Raw genomic sequence first — 20,500 nt, 5'->3', positions numbered from 1 at the left:
TCTATTCGGACCTGGCGGACGCCGTTCAGCACCGGATATGTCTGGAATTGCGTCCATTTTTCCGCAATATGATCACGGACCGCGCCGTAGGGGCGCAACGCTGTCACGACGTCCTCCGCCGGTAGTTCGAAAGGAATTTCGAAAATTATCATCGTGCGAAGTCCCATGCCAGAATAATCGACGTGCACAGTCCACACATTGCCATCAGCATGGCAGAAACGGAGGCCCTGTTTCGTGTCCCGAAGGATCCGTTCACATGTTGCGTCGTTGATGATCTTGACACATACGATACTACTCACAATGGACAAGCGAATGCCGAGAATGTCGGTAGCCGGGATTTTAACTTCATCTCGTAGAAATCGTTCGACTTCGAGTGCTTTGGGCCGTGCAAATTCGTTGCGGAACGTAAATTTGAGCGTCGATTTTCTGTATTGGTGCGCCATAGTGATCTATATGCTGAGTACGGCACGCGCGAAACGGCCGAGTACTATGTAAACAAACACAAGCGCTCGCTCCGCGGCAGGAACACAAACAGCGCGTCCTCACCGCAGCACAGCCAAAGGCCAACTGGAACGGAGTCGCGTCGTTCTGGCAGAAAGGCCGCTGTAGGAACGATGAGCGAGTCGATCTCCATCGTGTTTCCAATGTCGGGGTCAGCGTCTGGTTGCGCCGGCATCTTCAGAGCGGCGTCGATGGCCGGCCGAGGCGGCGGGCCGTCCGAGGCGCTCTCCGTCAGTGTCTGGTCGGGCTCGTTGGTGGCGTCGTTTGTGGCGACCGGGCGACGTTGCAAAGCGGTAGGAGACGCTAGAGCAGCGGCATAGGTCACCGGTAGCACTGTAGGTTGCGACGTGGGTGGTTCTTCGGCAGCTGGAAGTTGCGTAATACGCCGTTGTAGGCATTCGGATCTAAGGTGGCCTTCTTTGCCGCACCCGGAACAGCCCGAGGCTGGCCGTCGTATATAATTATTGCACGGCATCCGCCGAGCTGTAAGTAGGACGGGACGTGGCTTCGGAGATCAATGGTGACCTGTCGGACCCCGATTAGGACAGGATACGTCCGAAACTGTGTCCACTTCTCCGCAGTGTGGCCGTGGACTGTGCCGTATGGGCGTAGTGCCGCGACGACTTCCTCAGCAGGAAGTTCGAATGGCAATTCGAAAATGCGTATCGTTCGCATACCTAAGCCTGCGTGGTCGACGGTTACCTCCCCCACATTGCCATCAGCGTGACAGAAGCGGAGCCCCTGTTTGGTCTCACGTAGTATGCGTTCGCACGCCGCGTCGTTAATGATTTTCACATAGACCGTGCTGCTCACGATGGACAAATGTATGCCGATAATATCGGTCGCCGGGATCTTCACCTCCTCTCGCAGAAAACGCTCCACCTTGAGTGCTTTGGGTCGGGCATAATCGTTGCAGAAAGTAAATCGGACTGTTGATTTACGGTAACGATTCGCCATGGATCGTACAAGGTAAGCCGGCACTTAAGCAACGGCCGTCAGAATGTAAACAAGGCGAGCTCACGCTCCGCACGAAGTCAACACGTACGCGTCCGCTCTGTTGCCCAGCCGAAGGCAGACTGTGACTAATGTAGTGGACTCGAAGGAGTTCTACGAAGAGAGAGAGAAAAAAAACTCTCCGACGCAGACAGGAATCGAACCTGGGCCTCTTCGCTTGACAGACCGCCGCGCTGACCACTCAGCTGTCGGGGCGGACCCTACGAAGAAAAGATGTGGGCAATTGGTGAGTTGGTATGGGATACGAGTCACGGGAAGTAGGTGGAAGTGGAAGGTATGGGAGAGTTAGGATTTCAAGGGACTTCAATTTTTAGGAGGCAGAGATCTAGGCAATGTAGGAGTAGTTGAGAATGGGGAAGATGATCATTAAAGTGACCACCTACCAAAAGCCTGAATAACCACCTTTTGCGGCGACGACTGCTGCGACACATTTCATTGTCCTGCCGGTAGATGCCATAGAGGTAAGGAAAAACAAATTTCATGTAGAGGTGGAAAGGGTCCCCAAGGACAGACGATCAGCTGCGGAAATGGTGTACACATTCTGGCCTTCTTCATCGCTAAGCGGTTGTTTTGAGACGCTACTCGTAGCACCTTGGTTCATCTGGGTGACCAGCTGCGGAATAGCTGCACATCTATTCGTCTGTCCACATCTCTGCACTCATCGTTCAGCCTTGTCATCTATGGCCCGTGGTGCATCACAGTATCCTAGACACCAGATTGGTATAGTGCGATTTTGCCATGCACAATATATTTTAACAATGGCGCCAACTGAACAGCCTACAAACTCAGTCTATTGGAAATGCTACACCCTTGAGCCAAAAAAATGGTTCAAATGGCTCTGAGCACTATGGGACTTATCTTCTGAGGTCATCAGTCCCCTTGAACTTACAGGGTGTTACAAAAAGGTACGGCCAAACTTTCAGGAAACTTTCCTCACACACAAATAAAGAAAAGATGTTATGTGGACATGTGTCCGGAAACGCTTAATTTCCATGTTAGAGCTCATTTTAGTTTCATAAGTATGTAATGTACTTCCTCAATTCACCGCCAGATGGCCCAATTGAAGGAAGGTAATGTTGACTTCGGCGCTTGTGTTGACATGCGACTCATTGCAATCACGTCATCAACACAGATTTTCTGTGAACGTTTGGGCAGGCATTGTTGGTGATGTCTTGATTGGGCTCCATGTTCTTTCACCTACGCTCAATGGAGCACGTTATCATGATTTCATACGGGATACTCTACCTGTGATGCTAGAATATGTGCCTTTACAAGTACGACACAACATGTGGTTCATGCGCGATGGAGCTCCTGCACATTTCAGTTCAAGTGTTCGTACGCTTCTCAACAACAGATTCGGTGACCGATGGATTGGTAGAGGCGGACCAATTACATGGCCTCCAAGCTCTCCTCACCTCAACCCTCTTGACTTTCATCTATGGTGCCATTTGAAAGCTCTTGTCTACACAACCCTGGTACCAAATGTAGAGACCCTTCGTGCTCGTATTGTGGACGGCTGTGATACCATACGCCATTCTCCAGGGCTGCATCAGCGCATCAGGGATTCCATGCGACGGAGGGTGGATGGATGTATCCTCGCTAACGGAGGACGTTGTGAACATTTCCTGTAACAAAGTGTTTGAAGTCACGCTGGTACGTTCTGTTGCTGTGTGTTTCCATTCCATGATTAATATGATTTGAAGAGAAGTAATAAGATAAGCTCTAACATGGAAAGTAAGCGTTTCCGGACACATGTCCACATAACATATTTTCTTTCTTTATGTGTGAGGAATGTTTCCTGAAAGTGTGGCCGTATCTTTTTGTAACACCCTGCATAACTACTTAAACCTAAGGACATCACACACATCCATGCCCGAGGCAGGATTCAAACCTGGGACCGTAGCGGTCGCTCGGTACAGACTGTAGTGCCTAGAACCGCTCGGCCACCCCGGACGGCCCCTTGGTCCAAAAGTTAATGCTCGTGGACTTTCCTATGTTAGACAAATCGTTCCGTCTCCGCATTACGACAACGACTGCGCCTTTCTTCCTTGCTTTGCAGACATGCTTTATGTACCCATTACTCCTAGTGCTGCCATCGGCCTTCTGTGGCGTTGAATATAAGCGGTGGTCAGTTAATGCTACTCCACCGTGTAGGTAAGGATAACGGTAGGATGTAGACCTAAGGAGTGGCCCACTAGAAGGTTCGGGTTTCGGGCTTTGTGTTAGATGGTAACGAGTGAGTCTTCCAGATTAGTTCTCTGTTGGAGGGGTGGTGTGGTGTTCGTACTGTAAGACCTTGAGTACACACACCATCAGATTATTTGACCTGTCGCTCTAACAAAGTAGGCGAGTGTCAGCAATATGTCTCGTGGTCTTATCATGGCGTGTTTATCTTGTGTCATTAGGTCAGACGATAGAAATGCCACTTGCACGCTTAGAGTAGCAGATCGACGGTGACCAACTTTAAACAGAACTTGATTAATTTTCACACACATTTATTAAAATAATAACAAGCATAGAAATTACTTAACTTGGTTCTGGATGCTATTTACAATTGACAATCTGAAGTTCCTTTGGTATTGGTACGTTAATCTTATTCTCACATATCTCTGATACTTGACAAAAGGGTCTATACATTTATCTTCATGGCTATGTACAGGAATATGATAATCTTATTAGGTGCAGACTGAAACTTGACTATAGACTGGTACAGACACATGTAGAACTCGTATAGACTGGTACAGACTAACGCAGATTGGTACAGACTGATGCAGACTGAGTAATCGGAGGTCTGTACACTCGTTATAATACCTCGCGAGTTCATGTACCACTGCGCGAGTGTGATCTGCGAGGAGAAAAGGTTCTACGTTAGCAGCAATCTCATTGGCTGCGTTACATATTTATACACAGATCGGCGGAAGCAGAATTTGGTCCGTCTCTATGGCAGCGCCATCTCGTAGTGCGGAGACAGACGTGCGCTGCGCCTGCGCTGTTGTGCTTAGCGGGGCGCGCTCTAGTGGGAAAGTTGTGTACGCGCTGACTACGCGGAACTATGTACACAACAGGTGGGTTGGTTTCAGATAGATATCTGGACGACGAAAGGGGTGTGCAGGGATACCAAAGGTAATGGCTTGGTTTTATTGTGAACTTACTTGACGTTAGTAAGTATGGCACCAGTAGAACAGGGGATTCAACTGGTTGGGAGGGAGGTGTGGGAGAGTAGAAGGGTGTGATGACACAGTAGACGGGGAGAAACGTATACGAGTCTGTGAAGCCGGCATTTGTGGCCCGGCGTGCCGTGCTGCGGCTGATCCGCGCTGCTTCCGCGCGCCGCGGCTTGGGCTCCATTCGCTAATGGACCGAGCCGGCCGCTTGAAAGCATTTGAACGACGCCGTATTTTCTCCGGCACGGTGCGGCACTGTGCCTTGCCTTGTTCCAGTGCGCAGCCCGCGCATGCGCAGGTGAAAAACAGCAGCGCTATCGCAGCGTATCCGCTTCCGCAGTACCGGCAACACACTTACGCAGATTGCTGGCGCGAACGTATGGCGTGATTTGGCTCGTAATGCAACTGCCTCGCTATATCGGAGATTTTTGTCACTCGGGCCACAGTTTAGATTCGGTGGGGCGGCGCTGAAAATACAAAAGTGCAGATGGTGCGACATCGCAGATTATAGCACAGCTCGCTGCGAGATTAACCTAATGGCTACGGTTATTTATCAGATTTAAATGTGGTCTTTTTCACTCTTTATCAGCGTACTGGTTTCGTACCGAATAACTACCGAGCTATCAAATTATCGTTCGCAATATCTGGTGTCTTTAGTCGAAATTACGCTGTAAAACAACTGACTTGTAGTTAGTTGGCACGGTGACACATGGGAGAGCGATATGCACATATACAGACGGCGGTAGTATCGCGTACAAAAGGTATAAAACGGCAGGCATTGACGGAGCTGTCAGTTGTACATAGGTGATTCATGTCAAAAATTTTCCGACGTGATTATGGCAGCCGACGGGATTTAACAGACTCTGAACTCGTAGCGGTAGGTGGAGTTTGACAGACGCATGTAACAATCCATTTCAGAAATCGTAAGGAAATTCAATATTCCGCGGTCCACAGTGTCAAGAGTGTGCCGAGAACGCCAAATTTCAGGCATTGCCCTTCACCAAGGGAAATACAGTCGCCAACGGTCTTCACTTAACGACCGACAGTAGCAACGTTTGGATAGAGTTGTTAGTGCTAAAAGAGAAGCAATACTGCTGGAATAACCACAGAAATCAATGTGGGAATACGACGAACCTATCCGTGAGAACAGTGCGGCGAAATCTGGCGTTAATGGGCTATGGCAACAGACGACAGCACGACATCGCCTGCAGCGCCTCCCGGGCTCGTGACCACATCGGCTGAACCCTAGATAACCGGAAAATCGAGGCCTGGTCAAATGAGTGGCGATTTCAGTTGGTAAGAGCTAATGGTAGAGCTCTAGTGAGACGCAGTCCCACGAAGGCGGGTTGTCAACAAGGCACTACGCAAGTGGTGTTGGATCCATAATGGTGTGGTCTGTGTTCACATGGAATGGATTGGTTTCTCTGATCCAACTGAGCGGATCACTGGCTGGTAACGTTTATGTTCGGATATTTGGAGATGGATGACAATGTTTCAAGTCATGGGGCCCAATTGCATTACGGAGAGTTAGAACAAATGATTGTCCACCCAAATCGCCCGACATGAATTCCATTTGTGGGGCGTAATCGGGAGATCAGCTCGCGCCCGAAATCTTGCACACTGTGGCTGCTATGGGGGCAGCACAGCTCAGTCTTTCTGCAGGAGAGTTCCAACGACTTGCTGCGTCCATGGCAACTCGAGATGCTGCAGCATAAAGAGGTCCAACACGTTATTAGCAGGTATCCCATGACTTCCGGCACTTCGTTGTATACTACTACTTCATCTGTCTAGTGGATAGTTCACAAACAGTAATAATATGATAAATTAACTGCACCATATTTAATGTTTACTCCTTCATATGACAACTGTCGATGTCTATGTCAATTTTTACTGCTATTTGCGCAAAGCCTTTAAATTTCGTGTCTGTCTCCGTAGTGGAGTGGCCAGTGTACAAGGCTGTCATGTGGATGGTCCAGGTTCGACTTCTGGCACCGTTGAGGATTTTTATTTTGAGAGAAATAGCATAGGGTGCACTCAGCCTCGTGATGGCATTAAAATTCCTTCAGCATGGACTGCAAATAACATGGCCGGAAAGAATATCTTACGATGTTTCTAAAACGAAAAACGGAGCTATCCATTCGAAAGCCAGAACCCTCCATCCTTAATAGGGCAACTTTATTTAATGCTGAGAATGTGAAAGTATTTATTTATTTATTTATTTATTTAATTACAAATTAGCTGCAGTAATGGATAAACCTGGACTCAGTGCGTCAGACATATATAATGTAGATGAAACAGGAGTGCCCACTGTGCTGAAGCCAAATAAAATTGTAGCTGCAAAGGGTAAGCGTAAAGTCGACGTCATGACTTCTGGGGCTGGCTCAAATGGCTCTGAGCACTATGCGACTTAACTTCTGAGGTCATCAGTCGCCTGGAACTTAGAACTAATTAAACCTAACTAACCTAAGGATATCACACACATCCATGCCCGACGCAGCATTCGAACCTGCGACCGTAGCGGTCGCTCGGCTCCAGACTGTACCGCCTAGAACCGCACGGCCACTCCGGCCGGCGACTTCTGGGGACTAACGTTACAGTAGTAACTGCTGTATCTGCTTGTGGAAATACAGTACCCCCTATGTTTGTGTTTCCCCGAAAAAAATTTAAGATACACTTTCTTAATGGTGGTCTCTCTGATTGTATAGGAGCAGGCAATGCCAGTGGGTGGGTTACAGAATAAGAATTCCATCAGTTCATACAACATTTTATAAAACATGTGAAACCGTCCATGGAATACAGCGGTTTGGTACTATTAGATATTCACTCTTCTCGTTTGAACGTGATAACACTAAATTTGGCCAAAGAGAACGGAGTTGTAATGTTGTCCTTTCCGCCGCATTGTAGCCACAAGCTGAGCCATTGAGTGTCTCAGTGTTTGGACCATTCAAAAAGTTTTGCGCTGCTGTTCAAGATACATTGCTACGAAATAACCTTGTGCAGGACCCCAACTATTTACGATATATCAAAAATTGTTGCTGATTCGTTGCCAATGGCTCAGACAAGTATAAATAGTGTCAACGGTTTCTGAAAAACTGGCATATGCCAGTATAATGCGATTGTTTTTAGTGAGGATGAGTTTTCACCATCATTTGTAACCGACCGTCCAGACCCAGAAACTGTCGAACTGGGAAAAGGTCGTTCAGAGGAAGCTATAGGCCTAGTGTCCAACACTGAACCTAATCCCACTCCTCCTACGTTCACTAGCCAAACTGAACCAGAAGCTGGTACATGCAACAAAGAAAACGAGCTTTCCGATATAACGCAAACATTTTCTCCAAAAATTGTTTGACCATACCCAAAAGCAGGTCCTAGGAAAGCAACCAAAACCAACAGAAGAAAGAGGAAAGCTGCTGTTCTAACAGACATTCCTGAAAACAACGTTTTGTAAGAGGCACCAGAAACTTTACTATCACTGGAGAATCCACTACTGCAGCTTTGCATCTTTTCGGCGTAAGAAGGGTATTCAAACTGATGAAGGTTCCGTGACAAGTTGTGGGGCGGTGGGTGGAATAATTGTCAAATGTTCCTATTATTTATTTAATGCTGTTGTTTGTCGTTCTCAACACTGGGTCTCTAACTACAATATTGGCAACCAGAAAGTGATTAGCAAAACGTGAAGCCTGTAATTAGAATTCCTAGTGCCCACTTCATCTGAGAAATACATTTATAGCTACAGCTTATAGCTCTGAGGAATTAGGAGATTGTCTGGGATTCATAATCAAAAACCATTCTCTCTAAAATGTTCACTATATTCTGAAAGTCACAGACCAAAAAGGATCCACACAATCCAACTACCAGAGCAGTTCAGAGTCTAATGCGCTGATGCAACCATAACTGTTCAAATTACATGTTTAAGTGAATGCTCGCCATAATTCGATGTTCATCAAACGCCACGCTAATAATGGTAGAATATCTGTCCTGTGGCGGCACGTGAAAATACGACATACGTAAACTAAAGATAGATCATTAACGTCATCCCAAAGTTAACACTTCACTCGAAAACGATTTCATGGTTACGCGTATCCCGAGTAACTTATAACTGCATCCGAGGCAGTTTGTATCAATGATACCGACGCGACGCGACTCCCGGCACAGGTGGTGCACTAATCAGCGTCTGGAGAGAACTGGGGCCTTCCTTCCTCGCGCAGCGTTCTTACATATAAGGCCGCGGTGCGGACGGCTAAGGGAACGCCTGATCAAATCTGCTCTCCCGACTAGCCGCTGGGCTAGTAATGCACCATTTTGAGTTATCGAATAAATCATTGCTTCCTTTGCTGATGGCCGATGAAGCTCTTAATTTAAATGTGCAATCAGCACACAGGTAAATAATCATAATAAAAGTCTGACGTGGCTAAGTCAAATATTTTGGGCGAGATAATTAATTTAATTACACTATACACAGTAGACGAGCTCTGAACTTGCCCTTTGGAAATACGCTATCACTGTAGTTTTATAGTTATTCAGTTGAAACTTCTCACATCTCTATGATTATAGCGGATCTCCCCTCTACTTAAATTTAAACATACTAGCTTTATTTATTCGCCTACTTAATCTATCTTGCTTCCTTAATTTTTAAGATAAAACCCAGAAAACCATGAATTTCAACTAAAATTTTAATTTGTGAGATCCAGAATACTGTTTCTACTAAATTATTATGCAAAAGGAATCTAAATATAAATTTTTAAGTTTCTAGCTCTTTTCTGTTGCGCCAATGATTATTACAGAAAAACATCCAAATTTCGAAAATGGTTAAAGTTATTGAACTGATATTCAACACATATTGATTTAATATTACTCCTGACATGCTAGAAACGCTTCAGGTTATTTACTTGATTTTTAAAGTATTGCGCAACATTTATGACGTCAGAGCTAGTTACAGCGGACTGGCTGGCACACAATGGAAAGACTGATGTGCATTTTATAAGGCGTGAGTAGGCTGCTTCCCTACAAAGTGTCACTGTGAAGAAAATAATGACGAAGTTCGAAGCCACAGGTTGGGTTGCTTAGACGATCGGCCCTGTACAGGGCGACCAGACACAAGTGGAACTGCTGCTTGGACAGTTCTGGAATAAATGTAGGCTTTGGCAGCTTAATCTCCAAGTCAGCGCTCTTGAAGTCACAAGTCGCATCGCTATTTCACGTGCTAGTGTTTGGAGAGCACTAAGGCATACCCTTCACTACTATCTGTACAAAATCCAACATCATCATCAACAGTTAAACACCAATTGTGTGAGGCTAAGAGTATTTGCGGTGTGGGCTCTTCAAAAAATGTGGGAAGATGGCAATTGTTTGTCTAACTCATTGTGGGTCCATAAAATCCATTTCACCCTCAGAGAATCTGTCAACACTGACAACTGCTAAATTTGGGCTTCCGGAAATCCTAGAACTGTCGTTGAAATCCCACTGCATAAGGAGTAACTCTCGGACTGTTGTGGATTTATCCCATCAGTCGTGATCGGGCTCTTTGTTTTCGGATGAAATGCAGCGCTTCTTACATAGTCAGTGTGACGTGTGCGAGGTACGTTGATATGTTACAGAATCTCATCGTCCCTGTCCTGGCTGATGAACACCTTCTGGAAAGTACGACGGTGGTCCATCCCATATTGCTGCACATGTGAAAGATTTCTTGCACACATGATTTGGTAAGGGTCGCATGTTACGCCGCCACTTCTTACATGCTTGGCCTCGCAACTCCCCAGACCTCAGTCCGTGTGATTACTGGTTGTGAGGTTACCTGAACACTCAGGTCTACCGCAGTCGTCTGTTCCCATTATGGATGCTAAAAGGCAGCATCCGACGCTAATTTCCCACGATATCTACTGATGTGCTGCACGGTGCTCTTCACCCCACTGAACTGTTGATGAATGGTGGTCAACATGTTCAGCATTTGTTAAAAACAACATCGTCTTTGCTAACAATCAATTGTTATGCTAATTATTGCTTTTTATCATATGAATCACCATTTGTTGTTCATTTTGTACACTTTTTTTATTTCAATAAAACCACATGTCGTTCCAGCACGTGCGTCACTTTCAGCTGTCTACATTCACTATTCCGTGTTTTATTGAATTTGTATATGTTAAAAATTTTTGGATCTCTCTGTAAAAAAGTAGTAGCGACAGCTTCTCTATGGTTGATCATGTTGGACATTTTGTCAGATATAATTGTTTTATTATTATTATTATGTTACTTGAAATACTCTTATCTTTCTTACATCCTCGAAATTCCACCCTAAAAGTTAATTTTGTCAGTTATTTTCCGCTCATGAAGACCCCCCCCCCCCCACGGCGTTGACAGCAACAAAGTAACACGTGATCTTCAAAGGGGGGCAATAGGCTTCTGCCAAAATTGCTTTCCTGTAAAGTCGTTTGAAATCAAACAGCAACGTTCAAGAGAATCTGAGTACAGGAACAAGTTTATTCATTTACATACAAATCATTGTAATTGCCTATGCATTCAGTTCTCCAATGATATGGTCATCCTACAACGCCAGTCGCTTACATGTGCTGCCCAGGTGCATAGAGGGCACAAAATGGTACAGCATTTAGGTCTTTCTATTGGTACTGAGGTTGATTTGCATCGTCTTTATCCGACGGCCTCTCCCTGCATCGACTTAGCGCTATTTGTGGTGCTGAATGTGGAAGGGTCTGAAACTAATCAACAAGGTTACTGGTACACATCTCTGAAACAGTAGAAATACTCAAAAACTGCAAATATGTGAAAGAGGAAAAGAATTTAATAATAACTGCAAGCTACGTATCTCCCTATATCGTTAAAGGATCTCATTTCAGGGGCTGCAATTCATGTCCTCCTCTTGACGATACTACCGCTCAAGACGAGTCAAAACCAGTGTGACATCCTTTCGTAGAAGGTCCTTTGTTCTTAAGTTTTAGTGCCAATCTCCACGGTAAAATGTGCAAGTAGCTGCCAATATATTGTCTTTAGCGATACATAAATGGTTGGTAGAACAATAATCATATTGATTCATGTCACAGTATGAAATACACATTTTTTTTCCATGATGATCGTGAACACCATGACAACGCAAAGATGTCAGTTAATACATGAATTGTAGGAGAATGGTTTATTCAGGCGTTTCCACGGTTGCACAGCTAATATGACACTAATGCCACTGGAGGCTGTTAGCTGCTGGTTATGTTAGAGGAGCTTTATTAAGTGGACATAAGTACCGCCTAACCCCCCCCTTATCATGTTTTGTGGAGAGTGCATTGTGCTTAAGCAACCCCGTGTTCTGGAGCGGTGCTATTCAGAGGTTCGAAAGGTCCGTTCAGACGCAAATTTTCCATGAGTATCCGATGACTGATAAAGCGGAATGCCTGTACTGCTTCTCTGGAAAGGGCACGATCAGTTTATCCTACACTCCATCTATGGAGGAAATAGTGCTACCACTACCATTCGGTATGGTTTTGTGTGTACCCAGACATTGCTCAGTTGAAAGTTACACGCTGCCTGGCTGTTCTAGAATTTTAGCAGTAATCCGTGTGAGAATGTGGTTGAATTAATGAGAGGTAGATGTTCGGATTACATTAGGAAAGGCGAGTGTTAGTGAAACGCAATTCGTCCATGTGTGTTTTCGATCGAGAGTCGATGCACTTTCTGGATTAGTTTCTGTTCCATAATCAGTTTTATTGAGTAAATAATGAGGATTTTAATTGTTGTTTTTAAGTCATGGGTTACGAATATACAGGTAAAGCGACCGATATTATTGTCTGAGCCTTGAAATATCAGGTAATAGTTTAAAAAGTGAGGTTAGTACGACGAGGATTCGTTGGACTATTTGGAAGATGGGATGGAATGTAAATGAGGTACTTTTGTCTGCATTGTGGGATAGCTGAGGAGGCTGCGGTACTCATTGTACGATAGTGAAGTCAATGTGTATAGTCATCAAGGCACGATATGAAACCTTTGGACTGACTTGCACATTTACAGAAAATCGAAGGATGTTAAGGCTAACGTTTAGTCGACTATGAGGTAATCAGAGACGAAGTAGAATCACGGAATAGAAAAGTGTGAGGAAATAAATCAGCCTTGCCCTTTCAAAGGAACCATGCCGGCATTCACCTCAAGCGATTTACGGAACTCACGGAAGACCCAAATCTGGATGGTCGACTGGAGATCTGAACCTCCGCTCTCTCGAACATGAGGGCAGTGTGTCATCGCTGCGCCACCTCACTCGACACAGATGAGTGAGAGGTGTGGTGGCATGCGTCTTTGATACTGAACAAAGTGAGATAAAGTTGAAGGAAGGCCACAGTGCAATGAATTAATTGAAACATCGTACATTTGATGCTTGTTAAGATACCAGTCAAATACTGGCGGAAAACGCAGCACGTAAATTCGATTTTGTCAGTTCCACTTCCTGTCTATCGCAGGCTGGAAGGGAGTACTTTCGGCGGTGCTTAGCAGATTTTGGCTCCTGTTAGTCGATTTTTTTTCTTTATTGTATTTCTGTTCCAGATCTGTGGCGGGCTGGCAGCAGCATAGTCGCTGCTCTTCAGCTGAAAGACATGAAGTATATAACAAAAGAAATTTAAAAGAAACATAAAGGAAAAAATATGGCGGGACATCGATATAAAAAGTCGTAGTCAAGAGACTTTAAATGCGAACATTTTTAGGTTAGGCTTTACCGTGACTGTTACTGACATTAAATGATTCCAGACGCCATATTTGTTTACAAATGTGGCAGTATACATGTGAAGTGTTACGACAGAAAAAGGAACCTGTGACCACTGGAGGCAGTGCCACAAGTTCCTCCAAATGTCGTAACACAACATACACACATATGTAACACTAACTAATGTAAATCCACCCGATGATGGAGGTTTAAACCTTCGAAACGCGTCGTGGAAAAAATAAAACGGTGACTGGTAACAGTAAACTTGTTGTTTCATTTAATTTCAAGAGACTGTTGGGAGGTGTTTGATGAATAGCTGATAACAAGCTTGAGATCATTTGGAGTTGCGACAAACATCATCAGCAACAAATATCTGAAGAAAGACATATTTAAGAATCACGCAAACCTACTGGTTATATAGTACAAACACTGAAATGAAATGAAATGTCGTGTGGCTAGGGCCTCCTTTCGGGTAGACCGGTCGTCTGGTGCAGGTCGTTTGAGTTGAGGCCACTTCGGCGACTTGCGTGTCGATGGGGATGACATGATGATCATTCATTACCAATGCTGACCCGTGCCGTGGTTCGATTTGACGTAGAAAGCGTGTCACAATCTGCATCCCTCTGTAGCAAAGCCCCTGCTTCCTCCGCGTCCCGCAAGAGGGCATGCATGCTCTCTACCGTGAAGTTTTTGTGTTCCACCAACTTACATGTCGAGAAGCATTTGGCTCGGATTTTGTGGAAGATTGGCTTAGAACTTTGTCATTTGTGGCTACAAGTATCACTGGCAACGTGTGATTACTGACAAGGGAACCTCCCCATCGCACCCCCGTCAGATTTAGTTATAAGTTGGCACAGTGCATAAGCCTTGAAAAACTGATCACAGATCAATCGAGAAAACAGAAAGAAGTTGTGAAAGAAGTTGTGGGAACTATGAAAAAAATAAGCAAAATATACAAACTGAGTAGTCCATGGGCAAGATAGGCAAAATCAAGGAGAGTATGAGTTCAGGAGCGCCGTGGTCCTGTGGTTAGCGTGAGCAGCTGCGGATCGAGAGGTTCTTGGTTCAAGTCTTCCCTCGAGTGAAAAGTTTACTTTCTTTATTTTCGCAAAGTTATGATCTGTCCGTTCGTTCATTGACGTCTCTGTCCACTGTAATAAGTTTAGTGTCTGTGTTTTGCAAGCGCACCGCAAAACCGTGCGATTAGTAGACGAAATGACGAGCCTCTTCAATGGGAACCGAAAACATTTGATCGCAAGGTCATAGGTCAACCGATTCTCCCACAGGAAAACACGTCTGATATACACTCCCGGAAATTGAAATAAGAACACCGTGAATTCATTGTCCCAGGAAGGGGAAACTTTATCGACACATTCCTGGGGTCAGATACATCACATGATCACACTGACAGAACCACAGGCACATAGACACAGGCAACAGAGCATGCACAATGTCGGCACTAGTACAGTGTATATCCACCTTTCGCAGCAATGCAGGCTGCTATTCTCCCATGGAGACGATCGTAGAGATGCTGGATTTAGTCCTGTGGAACGGCTTGCCATGCCATTTCCACCTGGCGCCTCAGTTGGACCAGCGTTCGTGCTGGACGTGCAGACCGCGTGAGACGACGCTTCATCCAGTCCCAAACATGCTCAATGGGGGACAGATCCGGAGATCTTGCTGGCCAGGGTAGTTGACTTACACCTTCTAGAGCACGTTGGGTGGCACGGGATACATGCGGACGTGCATTGTCCTGTTGGAACAGCACGTTCCCTTGCCGGTCTAGGAATGGTAGAACGATGGGTTCGATGACGGTTTGGATGTACCGTGCACTACTCAGTGTCCCCTCGACGATCACCAGTGGTGTACGGCCAGTGTAGGAGATCGCTCCCCACACCATGATGCCGGGTGTGCCCTGTGTGCCTCGGTCGTATGTAGTCCTGATTGTGGCGCTCACCTGCACGGCGCCAAACACGCATACGACCATCACTGGCACCAAGGCAGAAGCGACTCTCATCGCTGAAGACGACACGTCTCCATTCGTCCCTCCATTCACGCCTGTCGCGACACCACTGGAGGCGGGCTGCACGATGTTGGGGCGTGAGCGGAAGACGGCCAAACGGTGTGCGGGACCATAGCCCAGCTTCATGGAGACGGTTCCGGATGGTCCTCGCCGATACCGCAGGAGCAACAGTGTCCCTAATTTGCTGGTAAGTGGCGGTGCGGTCCCCTACGGCACTGCGTAGGATCCTACGGTCTTGGCGTGCATCCGTGCGTCGCTGCGGTCCGGTCCCAGGTCGACGAGCACGTGCACCTTCCGCCGACCACTGGCGACAACATCGATGTACTGTGGAGACCTCACGCCCCACGTGTTGAGCAATTCGTTGGTACGTCCACCCGGCCTCCCGCATGCCCACTATACGCCCTCGCTCAAAGTCCGTCAACTGCACATACGGTTCACGTCCACGCTGTCGCGGCATGCTACCAGTGTTAAAGACTGCGATGGAGCTCCGTATGCCACGGCAAACTGGCTGACACTGACGGCGGCGGTGCACAAATGCTGCGCAGCTAGCGCCATTCGACGGCCAACACCGCGGTTCCTGGTGTGTCCGCTGTGCCGTGCGTGTGATCATTGCTTGTACAGCCCTCTCGTAGTGTCCGGAGCAAGTATGGTGGGTCTGACACACCGGTGCCAATGTGTTCTTTTTTCCATTTCCAGGAGTGTATTTTATACGACACTGGTGACGGCATGTACGTCACATGACAGGAATATGTTGTCGAGCCACCTAACTTGTACACTTGGCGAATGGGTAAAAAGATTGCCCGATTTAGGTTTTCTTGTGAATGTGATAATAACTTCCAAAAAAGTGATGAAAACATAAGAGTTTGTGACATAAACTGCAACAAAGAAATGCAACAGTTTCACAGTCGCACAGTTTTCCCTGTGCTCTGTCAAAACATATGTTTTTAACGTTTTCAAATTTTTCCGTGTGTAGACCGTCAGATCCTGCATATGTCCAAGCAAATCTGAACATGTCCTGGAATTTTGGAGAGCGAATTTGATTATGTGTGAGTGCCTGAACTTTGATAATTGTCTGAAAATAAAAAATTAAACTTTTCACTCAAGGGAAGGCTGAATCAAGGACCTCTCGTTCCTGCTGCTCACGCTAACCACGAGACCACGGCGCTCCTGAATCCACACTATCCTTGATATTGCCTATCTTTCGCATGGACTACTCAGTTTGTATATTTTGCTTATTTTTTTCATAGCTCCACACAACTTCTTCCTATTTTCTCGATTGATCTGTGTTCAGTTTTTTAAGGCCTATCCACTGTGTCAACTTATAACTAAATCTGAGGGGGATGCGATGCGGAGGTTCCCTTGTGAGCCTTAGTCATCGACGCTTGTGGTACGTGTTTGGTGAACACCTTAGTCTGTAAACTGGACATTTATTGGGAGCTTGAGTCTTTTTAGTATGTGTTTTGTATTGTTATAGGTTCGGAATCTCCCTGATTTTCTTTAAAGAATTTACCGGTCCCTACTTTGCTAAATACAATGTTAAAATTGTTTATGCCACAGTTGTTCCTGTCTACCGCATTGGAGACCTTTTAATAATTGAAGATTGTTATTGGTGCTTGTTCTGTGTAATTTATTTAGTACTGAGGATGAAGTTCAATTTTCCTACCTGCCTTCTTGATTGAAGGCATGCAGGCTTTGTTGTTCTAATATTATTTATTTTATACATTCTTCAATAGCATTACCCTGAGCTACCGCAATGTGCGGTGGTACATTCTCGCTTGGTATACAAATGGTTCAAATGGGTCGGGGACTTAACATCTGAGGTCATCAGTCCCCTTAACTTAGAACTACTTAAATCTAACTAACCTAAGGACGTCACACACGTCTATGCCCCAGGCAGGCTTCGAACCTGCGACAGTAGCAGCAGCGCGCTTCCGGACTGAAGCGCCTAAAACCCCTCGGTCACAACCGCCGGCTCGCTTAATATAGATCTGCAGTCTACTTAATAATATATTTAGGTACCTATTTTTGAGACGTCAGAGAAAATTTCTTTGATTTACGAAAAGGTTGTATTTCACATTGTTTTATAGTTGATGATTGCCTTTATTGATCTGCTGCGCTTAGAGGTGTTAATTCATATTTTAAGTAAATGTTTATTGATGCTTCACGTACTTTTTTTTTTTAGAAAATCTGTCATTTTGTCTCTCTCCGTTCTAGTAGTCACTGTTTTCATACTGTACTTTATTGAATTCCTTTTGAGACAGAATGTTATGATTTCAAACCTCAACAAAAAATTGTTCAAATTTCAAACACTAAATCTTTATTGATGAGTCCTTGCATTCATTTCACTTTCCAAATTTCATGCGTTAAAACAGTTCTATAAAATGTTTGCATGAGTAAAGTTGTCTCTTTTGTGCGTGAAATAGTCTTCGGGCCTGGCACCTGGCCACTGCCAGATCCTCGCTTCCTAACATGTTTCTAGTGTCGTTCGGACGTCATCGTCAGGTTCAAATCGTTCAAATGGCTCTGAGCTCTACGGGACTTAACTTCGGAGATCATCAGTCCGCTAGAACTTAGAACTACTTCTATCAAACTAACCTAAGGACATCACACACATCCATGCCCGAGGCAGATTCGAACCTGCGACCTTAGCAGTCATGTGGTTCCGGGCTGAAGCGCCTAGAACCGCTCGGCCACAGCTGCCGGCTCATCGTCAAGTGTTATACAATGATTTACGGCAGCCTGTAGGATACCTTCTTATCGTGGCTTTAAAACTTCAGATAAAACTCTGTCCTACGTCTCTGAACTACCGTTGGCCGTAAAATGCGTTAATCCGTCGGGAGTAAAATCCATTAATATAGCAATAAAATCTCAGTACGGTGTCAGTATTGAGACTGCAACCTCCAGTCTGGAGTACACTGCATACTCATAACACATAGCCGGGAGAGTACATTGTTTTCTGTGACCTGTTACAATTTAATGTTGCTGAGTATTCCCAACAACGTATAATCGAAAGATGCGCTAAGAAAAATAAATGCTTTTAGTTAAATTATTTTATATTTCTACTTGAGTTCCTCTCTGAAGAAGAGGAAAATAATTTTAGTGATGCCTGGAACCTTTTTTCCCCCTCATGTTACTGTTTTCTCTAGCATGAAGCCTAGTTACAGAACCTCCTCTCACCATGGTAGTCTAAGTTAGATTTAGATTTAGAATTCGCATCTGACGCTTTAGGGTTAGGTGGACTGCAGGAGTCTTTCTTGCACGTCACTCTTCCAATTCACAGAGCTGACATTATGTTGTTTTTATCATCAACAATTAATCGGTAAATGTTGTTCGAAGCAGTCCTCCAACCCTGCGCCTGAAAGCTATCTCCTGCGACCCCCACAAATTCCTCTCCTGTGTCAACTTCTTTATCTCAGAGTAGCACTTGCAACCTACGTCCTCAGTTATTTGCTGGGTGTATTCCAATTTGTTCTCCTCTACAGTTTTTACCCTCCACAGCTTCATCTAGCACAATGGAAGTTATTCCGTTATGTCCTAACAGACGTCCTATTATCCTGGTCCTTCTTCTTGTCAATGTTATCCATGCATTCCTGATTCTCTGGAGAATCTATTCATTCCTCAACTTATCAGCCCACCTGATTTTCTGGTCTTCTGTAGCACCACACTTTAAATGCTTCGATTCACCTCTATTCCGGTTTTCTTACAGTCCATATCTTACTATCATATAGTGAGGCCTGTCTTTGATACTAGTAACCTTCTGTTATACTTCTCTTAGCCAGAAATGCCCATTTTGCCAGTGCTAGTCTACTTTTTATATCCTCCTTGCTCCGTCCGTCATGGGTTATTTTGCTGCCTAGGTAGCAGTAGCAGAATTCCTTAACTTCAACTACTCCGTGTTAAGGGGCTCCGGAAAGGCTCAAAATCATGAAGAGTTCAATTTTTACTTTTTTGCGTTTTCTGAATCTGCAGACTATTACCTTTTAATAGATATATAATTTATTCAATTCCGAAGACTACAAGTATTTTTAATTTTTTTTTGAAATGTGTTCTACATGGGCGTGACCCACTGTGGCGCTGTTAAACTGCTGTCAAATGGTGTTATTATTAACGTCCGTGTTCATCAGGTACATTTTAGTGATGTGAGATAAAGTATGTGTTGTGGCTAACCTGTGATGGTTCAATATATATCGCTGGTGTGATTGTCGATTGTTTCATGTTTATTTACTCTGTCGTTATCTCGAAAATATTCGTAATTAATTCTGGTTCTTGAGTCTCTGTTTTGTTGAAGTATAATAATGAGTAAAAGTAAAGTTATTAGAAATCCTCTGAAGGCTTTTAAGAAAAGGAGAAATGTTGGAAAGTCAAAGGTATGTGTTATTACTGTAAACAATAAAGACGATAACCAAGTGAGTGAACCTAACCTCTCAAGTACACCTGCCCATAGCAGTCAAAGTGGGAAAGAAAATACTTCGCAGAAGAAGCTTGGTTCAATGAGTGAAAACTATGAATGTTTTATGGGCGAATCGGATGTGAATGAAATATTTGATATGTCGGTTCTCAAAGGAATTTTTCAAACTCTGTAAGATGTATTCATTGTAGTGAAGTTGGTCTGGAACTCTCCATAATAAAGCACGTAGGACTTGCTAGTGAAATACAATTGAAATGTGATAAGTGTTCATACATGACCACGTTTTGGAACAGTGTTGCAGTAACTGCAACTGAAGAAAATGGTAGCAAAATCTACGAAAACAACAACGAGCGATGCTTGCTTTAGACAAGGAACGCCTTCGGGCTGCAGACAGGGCTGTAAAGAGTCTAGAAATACAAGCAAGAGTAAACAGGAGGAGGAACAAGAGGAAGCTGGAGGAGGAGTTTGCAAAGGATGAAGATAATCCATCCTATGGGCCTGGAATGCACTAAAAAGTTAATCCAATCTTTGTCGCTTGATTCCCAAAACTTTTATTTTCTCATACTAATTACATGTTTTCTAAGGATCTTCCAAACATATTTGTTTCAAACTTTCAGTAAATGTTACACAGTACCTTCTGCATAATTTAACACAGCCTTTTTCGAAAAAACTGTATATTTTTGAATATATAAATA

This window comes from Schistocerca americana, chromosome 1, assembly GCF_021461395.2.
Source record: "Schistocerca americana isolate TAMUIC-IGC-003095 chromosome 1, iqSchAmer2.1, whole genome shotgun sequence".
Classification (NCBI taxonomy): domain Eukaryota; kingdom Metazoa; phylum Arthropoda; class Insecta; order Orthoptera; family Acrididae; genus Schistocerca; species Schistocerca americana.
The sequence above is the reverse complement of the archived record's forward strand: the minus strand, read 5'-3'. Positions refer to the sequence as shown.